This window comes from Nothobranchius furzeri, chromosome 6 (assembly GCF_043380555.1).
Source record: "Nothobranchius furzeri strain GRZ-AD chromosome 6, NfurGRZ-RIMD1, whole genome shotgun sequence".
In the NCBI taxonomy this organism is placed as follows: Eukaryota; Metazoa; Chordata; class Actinopteri; order Cyprinodontiformes; family Nothobranchiidae; genus Nothobranchius; species Nothobranchius furzeri.
Genome location: NC_091746.1, coordinates 56,996,578 through 57,010,569, shown reverse-complemented (window position 1 = coordinate 57,010,569; position 13,992 = coordinate 56,996,578). Strand labels below are relative to the sequence as shown.

The following is a 13,992-nucleotide window of genomic DNA, read 5'->3' as shown; positions in this document are numbered from 1 at the left end:
TAGTTGTTTAAAATCAAGCATAAAAAATTACATGTACCGGGCGCGCGCGCGCCGGGGGGCGGGCGCACTATCATTTCACTTTCACACACACATGAATGACGGTGATTTATAGCTCGGTCACGTCCTTGTTACCCACAAGGAAAACCAGCATGTTAACCATATACGGTTTGAGAGAGGATCTGAGAGGGGTGGCAACATTTCCAGCAACACTGAAAACCCTCTCGGATGGTGCGCTCGTTGCACTAACGCACACGTACCTGCGTACGACTGGCGAGCAAAGGGACTCTCTCCCGGTTGTTGCTCCACCATGTCAGGGGGGTTCTTTAGGGTGGATGCATTCCTCCTGCAGGTAGCGAGTGAGCTCCAGCTCAGCTCAAACTCTCTTCAGGACGGTTGCAGAAGCAGTGCTTGTCCGGGACTTCAGCAGGTCTCCGAGCATTTATTATTTATTTATTTTTTGCCGCTGGTGGCAGCTCCGTCTCGGCCAATGACTCTGGCTGCGCAGCAGCTGACGTACTGAAAACCAAAGCGCTCCCAAAGGAGCGAAGTGACGTTTCGTTTTGATACCAGTGCAGCCATCCTTCTCAACATGCATCATTGAGTTGAACCAAGTTCAGTAATCGCGGTGGCGCATGATGCAGCGCGGTGGGCGTCTTCATATTGCGATATTTCATTTTTGCGGTTACCGCGACAGCCCTAGTTGTTTTAGATTAATTTGTTCTTGAGTGAAATATTTGTTTATTGCAAATCATATCGCCTTCGCAATATTAATCACTGTTATCTCACATCGCAGGTTTTCCTAATATCATGCAGCCCTAGGTCTCGCCTGAGATTTCCAATAAAAATTTGTCTTAAAACTTGCAAATATCAGCTGGCATTTAGTATTGCAATATATCATCTCATTGCTCCTGTACTGTGATATATATCTTATCGCCAGATTCTTGTCAATTCTAGTAAATGTTCTTAAATAGGCCACATTTTAACAGTTTAGGTCTGTTTTATTTCATTTATAATCACAGTAAAGACATTTTTTATGTTTAACCCATTCACTGCCAATGACGACAAAGTCGTCATTTGCATTTTTTTACTGTGTGGGGCGGCAGAACGAGCCCCCGCACCGTGAGAACATACATCCCAGCTTTAAAGCTGATCTTCATCCGCTTACGTCACTTGTCATGTAATCATGGAAAATCCATGTGTTAGGAGATCGTTTTGGACTGCTGCTGTAAAAAAAAGTGAGGTGCGACCCGGAAAAGCTTCTGCCAATCACAATTCGACAACGGATAATGAAAGAACGGACGACGCTCGAAAAGGGCAGCAGGGTTTCCCCCAGCACTTTATAAGCCTGGCGACCTACCAGACTTTGCTTGTACACCTGCCAGGCTAAGCGTCATGCCCCACCCCCCCTCCCCGACCCTACCGTGTCCGCTCACACGAACAGCGCAGCAAAACTAGAGCCCTCCATCAGCTGATACTGGTGAGAAACTGCAGCAGAACGTGTTTGCTGCTGTGGCCCCCAGACTCTGGAACTCTCTCCCCCTGAGCTAACTCTCTCCCCCTGAGTGGACCACTGAGTCCACTGAGTGGACTCAGTGGTCCCCTTTAAAAAGCAGCTGAAGACTCACCTGTTCAAGCTGGCTTTGGTGTGACCTTCACCCTCTCCTTGTCTGCTCTTTCTACCTATTCTACCTTCCTCAGGATCCACTGATTTCCCTCTTTCCTATTCACTCTCTCTTTCTTTACATTTTTCAATCACAATTGTCTATTTTTGCTCATTTAAAATATATTAGAATCATTTTCTAAAATCTTTTTTTATATATATTTTGTTTTTTGAAGCACCTTGTGATTTTTATCTATCTTGAGGGGCGCTATAGAAAAGATCTCTTCTTCTTCTTCTTCTTCTCTTCTTTCTTCTTTTTCCATGCAAAAAATAAAAAAGACATTCTTGAAATTCACCGCACTGTGAAAAGATAAATGCCGGTCTCTGGAGAACGTACAAGAAATTAAATTGATTTTGTGCTCATTAATCTGAGACCAAAGTAACTTTGAACAAGAATTACGGCATTGTGCTCGCCTTCAAAGTGTTTTTGATAACGCAGTCACAATTTGAACTAAATGTTGCGTCAAATTTCCACTTTTCCTAGTTTCAAAACTGCTGAATTCACGGGGCGGTACAAATGTCTGCAAGTTGCAAGAGAGGATGCCAACGCCGATCCAGGAATTATGCCGCAGTAAACATGGCTGAGATGGACAGAATTCCAGAGTTGAACAACATTAAATGCAGGAGATTCATACAAAAGAACACAAACTGAAAGAGACATAAACTGGAAGAGGAGAAACATTCCTGGAGAGTTCCTCTTTGGTTTCCTTGACAACAGGCAGTGGTACTCTGTAATTATAGCTGCATTACTACTCCAAGCTCAGGGTTTCTCAGCTATTCCAAGAATTATGGAAACAGAACTTTGAAATTGAATTATGAATCTATCAATTTAAGTCAAATTGTTCCAAGATTCTATCACAGTATCAAATGTCAAAGAATGTTTGAGAAGCTTGGTTGTTTTGTAGCTTTATTATGACTGCAATTGTGAGGATGGTGAAGTACAGAATCAAACACACAATTTTATAATTCTGTGCATTAGCCAGTTTTAAATTTTAAAATGAAATGCGAGTTGCAGAGGATCAGGTATGATGCAAAATATAATCACGTCTGCTTCTGATAATGAAGTATGAGCTGTTTTTTTTCCATTTAACATTTTATTAAAAGTTTCACATTTTTGTGTGTCTTACATCATGAACCAATAATTGTTGCATACAAGGGACAATAGTAAGTAAAAAATAAAAAATGACAAAAGGGCAAAAAATAAGAAAAAAAAGAACCAGGGTGGAATATCAGCATTCAGACATTTAACTCTTATGGGGAATCCTTTATTATTATTATTATTATTATTTTCTCCTTTTCTGCCCCTTTTTTTCTTTTGGATGCCAGCTTTTACAGTCTCTTGTTCAGCCAGTTGTGTCTTTTTTCCAGTGCTCATCGCTTTTCTGCTTTGAATAGAGTCCACTTTTCCCATTTTTTCTCGATTTGTGCTCCTTATAGCCAGAGTTTAAAGGTCAGCTTTTCCATCGTGTAGATTCCTTCAATAATTTGAGTCCATAGGTCTTGTATCGATATTTTCTGTTTATCCCATTCTTTGTAATAGCTTTTTTGGCAGCCACCAACATGATCTCAGTCAGATATTGATCTGTTGGGTGTATTTTCCCCTTCACTTAGATTACACATATACATAACTGTACAAGTCATAGGTATCTCATACCATAATATTATCTGTAATGTTTCCTATATCATTTCCCAATACTGGTATTCTCCCACATTTCCAAAACACATGCGTATGATCCGCATTCACTATGCCACAATCCCTCCAACAAGGTATGTTTCTCTTTGTCTGCTCTTGATTTTAGGAGTAATACAAACATCTTACCAAATTCTTCCACGAGAACTCCCTCCAGAACCGGGAATTAGAACATGCATGATGTGTTCTCCACATTTTTAGCCAGTTTTCATCAGAAATTTTTATGTTCCGATTCCCATTTTTATTTTATGTATTTTGTTGAATGCCTGCTTTTTATTAAACTTTTATGTAGTTCAGATATGATTTTGATGTTTTTTTCCTTTGTAAGCTTTGATTATGACTTTAACCACCCCACTTATTTCTCCAGAAGCATTAATTCTGATCTCTTTCCCAAGGTAATTCCTAAGCTGGAAGTACCTGGGTCGACGGTGGCACAGGAGTTAAGTGCTCGCCCTGTAATCGGAAGGTTTCAGGTTCGAGCCCCGCTCAGTCTGTCGCTGTCGTTGTGTCCTTGGGCAAGACACTTAACCCACGTTGCCTGCTGGTGGTGGTCGGAGGGACTGGTGGCGCCAGTGCTCGGCAGCCACTCTATCAGTGCGCCCCAGGGCAGCTGTGGCTACATCGTAGCTAATCCCCACCAGTGTGTGAATGTGTGTGTGATTGTGTTGTAAAGCGCCTTGAGGGGTTCCATGACTCTAGAAGGCGCTATATCAAATACAGGCCATTTACCATTTTACCTATAGAATTCCTGTGTATCCAGGTCGTACTTTTCTTTTATTTTTTGGAAGCTCTCCAGCTGCCCGTCTTTCATTATAACACACCATGTCGTAATCCCTTTATTTACCCCCTGCTTAAACCCAATGTCATATCCATTAGATGTGAAATTACTATTATTTGTTATCCACCTTAACTCATTCGCTGCCAGCCGTTTCCTGATCGGTAAAGCCCTTCGCTGCCAGCGTTTCTCACCATTTTTACTAGGGATGCACCGATACGATACTGGAATCGGTATTGGTAAAAGTTAACCAATACCAGTAACCGATACCAATGTAGTTGCTTGAAAATGGCTTCACTGTAACTTGTTATTTCTGTTCACCTAATATTTTAGTTTAGTGATGATTTTTATTCATATATTTTACTTTTTATCTACCTCACAGTCTTTTCCTGTTGAAAGCAAAGAAGAAAATAAAATCTGTATTCCAAATCATTGCATTTTTTTGTGTGGTAGAAGTATCGGTATCTGTAATTGGTATCGGCGAGTTCTCAGGTCCAAGTATCTGTATCGTATTGGTTTGGAAAAAAGGGGTATTGTTGCATACCCAATTTTTACTGTTTTTTTAAGAGTCACAGAACGTTGCACGCTAGGATGATATAGACGCCAAAACAACCAAAACAAAGAGTAGACTCACCTCTTGCATCAGGAAGAATCCGTGCGTTTCCAGCTTTATCCGTTCTTTCACAATCCGTTGTTGAATTGTGATCGGCAGAAGCTTTTCCAGTTGGCGCCTCACTTTTTTTACAGCAGCGGCCCAAAATGATCTCCTAACACATGGATTTTCTGCTTCCTGATCATGTGACGTGTGACGTATGCGGATGAAGATTGGCTTTAGAGCTGAGATGTTTGTTGTCTCGGTGTGGGGGCTCGTTCTGATGCCCACACAGTAAATAAAAGCAAATGACGACTTTTGGCAGTGAACAGTTGAATTTAAAATGACGACTTTAGTCGTCAATGGCAGTGAATGAGTTAGTAGCTTTATATCCTTCCGTGTTTTGTTTCTCCTAATTATACTAAACCATACTTTTAATGTGTATTTTGTAATCCCATCCACTAGATTTTTGGTTTTCTTGTACATTTCTTCTTCGCCTAACATACTTTGTATTGGGGTTTCTCCCCACTTAATTTCTTTCCATTTTGCAGTATAATCAGATTTGCACCAATCTACTGCATATTTTAATTGTGCTGCGTGAAAGTACTTTTTGATATGTGGGAGTCCCATTCCACATTCTTCCTCAGGCAGCAAGAGAGTATTTATCCTTATTCTAGGCCTCTTGCCTCCCCAAACAAACCTGTATATTATTCTATTCCACCCTACAAATTTTTGTTGGGGCACCTCTATGGGTAGGGCCTGGAACAAATATAAGACGTTCGTTCTGATTATATCAATCTTTGAGCTGAAGTCTAACATTACTATGGACCACCTTTCAATGCCTTTTTGTATCTCGATTTATCTTACTATATTTGGCCTTGTATAATTTTGTAATATTGTTAGTGATCATGAGCCCCAGGTAACAAAATGTTTTAAAAATGTCCATTTAAATGGAAATGCTTCTTGGAATGCTTTTGGCAGGCTTAGTTAATTGTTAATATATGGGTCTTGGTAATATTCACCTTACATCCTGAAAGCCATTGATAATTTTCTAAAAGTTGAATCAATCTAGGTAGCGATTTTTTGGGTTGTCTGAGGTAAACTATGACAACATCAGCAAAAGTCCTATTTTTTTTCTCTTCCATTCACCATCACTCCCTTAATATCTTGATCTTGTCTGATTGCTTGTGCCAGAGGTTCTATATAAAGGGCAAATAGAGTGGGCGATAGGCAACAGCCCTGCCTTGTTGATCTTCCTAGTTTAGTTTTGTTTGTTAAAGTTCAATTAAATTTTAATCTAGCAGTAGGTTCTTGGTATAGCATTTTTATGCTCTGTATTGATTTTTTTTTAAAACCAAATTGCTCCAGTGCCTTGTATAGGAATTCCCAATTGACACAGTCGAAAGCTTTTTCAGCATCTATGTTTAGTAATGTATTAGTATTATTATGTATTATTAGTAAAGGTATGTCTTCTTTACCTTCTGTTGCTTGTACCACGTGTAGTGTTCTTCTAATATGGTCATGTGTCTGGCGTCCTCTAACGAATCCTGCTTGATCACCCTCTTAATTCTGCCACAAATGAGTTCAGTCTATTTGAAATGAATGTCGTGTATATTTTAATACACCACGTTCAGTATGGAAATTGGTCTGAAGTTGGCACAATTATTTTAGTCCTTACCTTGTTTTGGTATAACTAATTATGGCTTCAGCCCAGGATGGGGGTATTTTATTATTTTTTAGTGTCCACTTGAAAGAGGCTAGCAGTATTGGTACTAGATCTCCCCCCAACAATTTATACCACTCTTCAGGGCATCCGTCACTTCCAGGTGTTTTGCTATTTTTCAATCTCTTTATTGCATCCTTCACCTCTTCTGTTATAATATCAGCTGTTAATCTCTTGTTTTGTATACTTTATATGGTAGGTAAGTCTGGCATGTCCAGGAATGCTTTCATTTTGCTTTGGCCTGCTGTTAAAGGTTTCGTATAGAGTTCTTCATAATATCTCTGGAAGTTTTCCCTATTTCCCTCCGGGGTAGATAATATTTCATCTGTCTGGGGATCTTTGATTTTGTATATATTATTGATCAGTTGTTGTTTTCTTATTCGTTTTTGCCAATAATTTTGCTGCCCTTTAGTAGCTCTGCTTTAGATATTTGTTCTTTTTCTCTATCTCTTCTGCTCATATTTCATTTATTTTTGCTCTCACTTCCTTAATGTTATGGCTTATTCGGGGATCATATGTGTTTTGATATTCCTGCTCCAGTAACTTTAATTTTTCTTCATTGGATTTATGTGATTCCAGTTTTGCCCTTTTTACATATGCCATCTCAACTATTAGCTTTCCCCTGATGATGGCCTTCATTGCGTCCCACACTTTTGTTGGATCAACAGCACTGTTATTGTTTTCTTGTATATATATATATTTTTATTTCTGCCTTTATTTTCTCCTTTCTTTGTTCAGTGTTAAGTATTTTCAGATTTAGTCTCCATATTGTATGTCGTCTATTGTTGTTCAAATTTATTGTGAAATATATAGGATTGTGCCTGCCTTCGAGGTTGGTGACTTTTTTCCTGCATCTGCTTTGTTTGGGCCCACATCTCCATCAGCAGTTCGCCCGCTTCAGTCTTTCATTCCTCAAGTTCTATTATGCGCCCCTGCGCCTCGGCCAGGCCAGCCTTCTGCGTTTGAAGCTCGTTCATATTCTCTGTTAGCCTCCGCTCGACCTCCTGCTGGAGAGTCATCATGTCCTCACTTATTTCTTTTTTCAGTTCGTCTTTTAGGAGGATTAGTTTGTGTCGTAACTCCTGTTTAAGGTCTTTAATGTCTTTGCTAACTGTAGCTAGCCCCAGGCGCAGCATTTCATTGTGGTCTAGGGCCTCCATCTTTTCCGCTGTGTTGTCCTCGTGTTTGCTAGCTTCACTCTTGATATTTTTTCCAGCAGATTCTCCGCTTTATCTTGCTTGTAGTTGGTTGTCTTGCTTCTTTTAGTTCCTCCACCCATAGCACAAGTTTTAGTCTTCGAGTTGAGCTTTACAGGGTGGGCTTTTGTTAACCGACTGGGAGAGAGCTAAACTAAGCATCTGCTTTTGTCGCCATCTTCCTGGAAGTCCGAAGTATGAGCTGTTTTAATTTACGTTGTGTTCTTTTCTTACATCTAGTTATTTTTTTAGCCTATTGTATTTGAAAATGTCTCCTGATGGCCAGCTGATTCTGTTTTCAGCAATGTTCACTATTCTTGATACAGAAAACATAGTCAAGCCATGTTTAAGTTTCAGTCAGCCTAACTTCCTGGTTGCTTTTTGTCACATGCACTTTTGGTTGCCATGATAAACACACAAGTAGATTGTCTCCTTTGGACCACAGATGAGCTATTATGGGATGAGTGTTTCCCAAACAGAGCAATTAGAAGGTTAATCAGAGAAGAGGATGGCAGACTTCGCTGCACAGATCTACTCTAACTGCAGCCACAAAGGCTGTAAGAGTGAAACTTAAAATCCTTGTGGGGAGACCAAACTTTCTTTGTGTAGCTGCCTCTTTTTTGTATGCTCATAAATCATGTTCTTACATTTGATCTTCATTTGTTTCCCTCGAAGCTTAATCTCTTGTCAGACCATCAGCCAGCTACTATCGTCCCATTTCTTTGAATAACAATGTGCTTTTCTTTGCCTGTCTAGGAGTTCAGCTTTGTTGTTCATAGGTGAGTTTGAAAGGCTTGATCACCATCTGTTTTTCTTTCCAACATCTGGTTCCACTAAAACAGAAGCTCTGTGATTACCTGGTGAAACAGCTGTCGTGCTCCATTAAAGATGCAGCTTTCTGCTCCTTACAAATTCCCATCATCTACCTGTGATTGGATTTATCCAGTTTTGATTTTTGTCTACTTCTATCATTCGTTCCTTCAAATATCTGAATGTGTGCGTAACTGATCATATTTTCTGGACTATTTAGAGCTGGGAAGACACAAAACTTCCCACTTGCAGGGTTTCCCTTACATAGGCGTAGCCTTGGCGGCCCGCCACGGCTGAAATCCCACCGCCACGCCTACAAGATCCCAAGTTTTTTTGTTTTTTTTTGCGCTGTTTCCCGATGAAGCAGCGGGAACTACTATGTTGCCACTTGTGATCACAGCCGGCAGGCAGCAAGGAGCAGGCAGGGCAAGGTGAAGTTAAAGCATAAGTTACTGAGTTTAAAATTAGAAAGGTAGCAGTGGATATAGTGCTTTATGGTTTACATGTTTCAATAGCATTAAGATAAACGAGTGTTGACGATCTTGACAGGGTTTCCTCCAGTGCTTATTAGGCCAGGTTTTCCTCCCCCCACCAGGCTAAGCATCACTTATTCATGTAAAATTTATTTATTTTTTTGTGTCTGACTTTAACCGCATCTAATACTGTATTACGGCGTGAGCGCAACAGCGACAACTTAAGATCGATGTGTGAGCAGCCTGAGAGGTCGGGTGTTTTCATCTGAACCCTTAAAACCTCCAGCAGACTACGCTGCACTATTGACGTGTTAGCGCGCAGCGCTAACAACTTAGCGACGTGACATGTCTCGGAGAATGCGTAAAAACACGTTGGACGCTTCTTCTGAAGAGGGAAAATAACACCTCTTCTTAAGCAGAGCACGACGTCGCCTCGGCTCGTTCACGGCCGAGCCGGTACCGGACTGGGCTCGATAACTGACCCAGCACAGCCACTGGGTCGTTGGAGCTGCCCCGTGACTGCCTGATGGAAATCCAGCGGGTTTCATCAGACTCATAGTTTCTTGTTTTTGCTGGGGACCCCCTGTATTTTACCGCTCCCTCCTGCAGTCTTCCCCTATTAAAATTTAAAATGATTCTGTAAATCCGTGTATCAATAGAAAAAAATCTCTGCCTCTGCCAGCTGCAGTAAATGTAGTTTCCAAATAATAAATAAGAGGTGCATTCATCTGTGTATCTCCTTTGATCCGCATTAGTGATATTCTCAGCACCAGAACAGTGAAGCAAAGAAAGATTCCTGAGTTTGTTAGTAATTTTATTTATTAGGTGCATCTAACCTGTTCTATTTTTCTCTGAAATGAGATCAAACCAGTGCTTCTATGGGTTGTCTCCAATCTGCACTGGAAAATTTTACTTTATTTAGCAACTTGTCATAATTCCCCCAACCCCCGACACACACACACACAAACACACACACACACATACATGCACACACACAGCTGGAAACTTTCCTAGGGGAAACACTGCATGATTTGTCACTGTAGTCAATAGTCTGTTGCTGTCTCTGTCATGGAATATTTCCCACATATGAAATATTTTCTCTCTGCCATATATTATAACTTTAATTTTATACCATTCCTTCTCCTTGTTATGTATCTTAAAGGAGTTCTAAAATTCTAAAGCACATTTACCTTGTTGTTGGTGAGTGGAGGCAACCTGGGTTGTTATATGTTCCATAACAGAACGTCTGTGCCACCTTTGTCCTGCTTTCCTGTACAAATTATTAATTTAGTAATGATCACAGAGAAACTGTTCAGTCTTAGCAAGGCTGGTACAACATATCATCGGAGCCGTAGCCCACTTAGACACCCCCTCCTTAAATCTGAATGCCCCAATTCAATTCAAAGTCGTCGAGCTATAAAATGTTTATAGCTTTAGTCGTCATTGGCAGTCAACGGTTTGATATAAAATGACGACTTTTGTCGTCAGTGGCAGATAATGAGTGAAGCTGTGTTGCTGAATTGTCTCAGTTGTCACTTAAATTGTTAAATCAGCTCTAAAGGGTCTCCATGTAAGAATTATGGAACTGTAATATTTTGTCAGGCTGGTGCTTGAGTAGCTATTTTTAGCATACCAAGAATATGGGCATGTACATTTTCAGGGACTGTTATCTACAATGATAACCTGAGTACTTCATGTTCATTACTGCCAACTCTTCAAGAAGCACTTTATGACCAAATCTGAGTTTAACAACAACAGCAAAAGAATTGTACCCTGAGCAAGAAAGGTCCTGAAACTTTAATGCTTAATTAGAAAAAGTACATAAATATTTGCGCTTGGTTATTAGTGAATCACATGATTTTACACAATTGTGTGTTTGCATTTTCTCAAATATTTTGAGTTCAATTGCAGTCACAGTAATTTACTAACATGACATGGAAATGAGAGGAAAATTCGTATTTTAGTGTATTCAAAGACTCATTGTTGCTGGTCTAACTGTGGGCAGGAAGGATCATATGTGACCATCTGTGTTGCAGTGAGTCTGAAAAAGCTGAAGACACTGTTGCCCTGTCTTGCTCAGGGTTCTCCGTCATGTTCTCCATTTCATGAAACATTCCTTTTTGTGCAATCAACTCTAGAGGCTCCAAAGCAGTCCCCAGAACAAAGCCAGCCTTTAACTACTATTGTTGCTGCTGCCTCAACAGATTAGTGCAGATAAGATATCTTTGTCCATGTCAGACTTGTAGAACACATGCAAGAGCTTGCTATAAACACCGGAAGATGTTTGTTTCCTCAAGAAGTGCAATCATCTGTGTCCCTTCTTTTAAACAGTTTCACTGTTGTCTCCAGTCCAGTGTGCTGTCCAGGTGAACAGAGGTATTTATGGTTCCATGGATGGAAATATTTGTTGGACATATCCCTGCTTCTTCTAAGATCCATGCTCAATTCATTTAATTTCATTTACATTTTAGATGTGATGATGGTTTCCAAACAATTCCACATAGTGGTCCACTAGTTGACTTTAGTTGATATCTTGTCCACCTCTGATACAGCCAACAACTGCAGAGTAATCTGAGTCTTTCTGCTGACGACAGAACTCTGACTTGTCCTGAAAGTCTGAGTTGTGCAGAATAAAAAAGCCTGCTTAGCACTGGTGCTACCGACCACCACCAGCAGGCAAAGGGGCTTAAGTGTCTTGCCCAGTCAATCAGTCCTACCGCCCTTTGATGACTGGACAACCCGCTCTGCCTTCTGAGCAACTGCTGTCCCAGTAGAATTAGTGATGCACCGATATGAAATGTTTGGGCTGATACCGATATCAAGATCACTGTCATGGCCGATAACCGATATTTGCCGATACCGATATACTGACATTAATGCTTCAAAAATCAGCAGATTTTGTATAGAATGAAAATTATTAAAGCTGAATTTACGTTATTATGTACACACAACACACACATTTACCCCAAAATTCCACTACCTCCGCTCCGCTGCGCTCCGCTGCGCTCCGCTCCGGCACGAACTCCGCAGCAAAATCGGTCCCGTTGCAGTCAATCAGAGCTGTTCCACTACTGCGGCCGTGCGGCGCAGTGCACCGCCCGCCGTTCCGCCATCCGGCAAAAATAGGATCGATTCTATATTTGCCGGACGCCGGAGCACCTCCGCAGTCAATGGACAGAAATCACAACCGCCCAACAGGAAAGGGAGCAAGCACAACTTCCGTTATTTCATAATAAATCGATAAACAAAAAGCGTTTTTTTTTCCATATGCACAGGTTTAACAACTTTTAACAACTATCAATGGCGGCTGAACTTTAAATGCACAAAAATAAGCCATAAATACAGTTTCCACTATCAAAGTAGTCACACTTTGTTGATCCAAACACTGCTGATCTCTCAACACAAATGATGGGCAGATTAAACAGTTCATTTCGATGCTTCTCCCACACAACGGGTGTTTGGATCTAACTTCTGCGTTTATTGCTCGGACTGTATCGCAAGATCTCGAAAATCCCGCGCATGCCTGTTTGCGCACCTCAGGTCTCCGCACCGGAGCGGAGCCGTTGTAGAGCGGGTACCAGTAAAAATTGAATTCGGAAGCGAGCGACTGCGGAAGGCGGAGCGGAGGTAGTGGAATTTTGGGGTTACAGTTCTGACATGATTTCATTTACTGTTCACATGACTAAACCAATACACATCACCCCCTCACCCTCTGAAACAGGCAAACAAATGGAGACGAGATGGAAAAATATTGGCTAACATCGGCCTAGTTTTATTTATCAAACCGATACCGATATTTTTAAAAATGACTAACATCGGCCGATGTTGATGTCGATATATTGTCCATCCCTAATTAGAATTCAAATGTTAGCTTCAAACTTGAGTAACATCTTGCCAAACCAATAGGTTAAGGGTTAACTAACAGGTCAGAAGTACTCTCTATTATCACACGTGTGGCTTGAACCAGCTGCTCTTTCAGTGTTGCTATGCCTCTGAAACTGTCATTTTACATAATTTGTCTGTAAGCTGTTTTTATAATTGCACATTCTCAGTTTCACATGACAATTAGACATTTTCTAAATTTTCATTCTAGAGTTCCTTTTTTTCTTATTGATGTCAACATTAGATTTTGCATGAAATAAAAGTAAAATAAAAAATATTCTGACTGAACGCATAAATAATTTTATGCGTGTTTGTTAATGAAATAAATAATTAAATATCAGAGCTTGCAACATGAAACTCTGGTTTCTTCGCGTCGCGTGATTGATTTGCCTGTTTACTGACAGACAATGTTTCTGTATTTTCACCACAACTTCACTGACATCTAAAGATAAAATCTGAGTGATAAATCTTATCAGTTACCATGGAAACTAAAACACTGCACAAAGGAAGTGGTGGGAGCACATCTCTTGACTTAATTTGGAACAAAACAACACAGTTTTAATACTTTAGAGTTAAACCTGCATACCTCTGAATATATTTATTGAACTCGGCGTTGGATGTAATATGTGGTGCTTTTTAAAAATTTGCCTTGTTCAACTAATGAAATTTGAAGTCTGAGAAAAACAATTTTTTTACATAACATAAGACATCACACCTTGTAATTATTGCCTCATAGTAAAGATACATCCTTCCACTCAGTTACAATCTTCATTATTTGTCTTTTTACATGTCTAATTATGTTTCTGCTAGTGTCAGCAGATAGGTGGATTAGTCTGTATAGAGGTGTAGGTCACAGGATTATCAGTTCATCCCTTCTGTTCCTCTCATCTCTTCTATCTGCCTCTCACTGGGGCAACAGTCCAGTCCAGCGCTAGCGTTGTTGTGATCTGCAGAATCTCCGCTGAATCCCAGAATGTTCCGCTATGTTAAAACTACTTTGGTTGGTAAGGTTGAACAATGGATCCCATTGTTGCAGAAGAGATTAATTTCTGCTATGGATATTAAGCGCTGAATGACAAGACCCACGAACATCTGAGCTAATTAAATTTAGTGTGATAAGAAAATAAAACATGGGATTTGGAGTCTATTTTTTGCCAGTCGTAACTGGAACTATTTTTTGTGTAATTTTCT

General features: G+C 40.3%; 1 protein-coding gene across 1 annotated transcript in view; it reads left to right on the top strand.

The window, feature by feature from the left end:
* gpsm1b (G protein signaling modulator 1b) overlaps positions 1-13,992 on the top strand; it is a 48,855-nt gene that overhangs the window by 6,335 nt on the left and 28,528 nt on the right. The window lies entirely within an intron of this gene.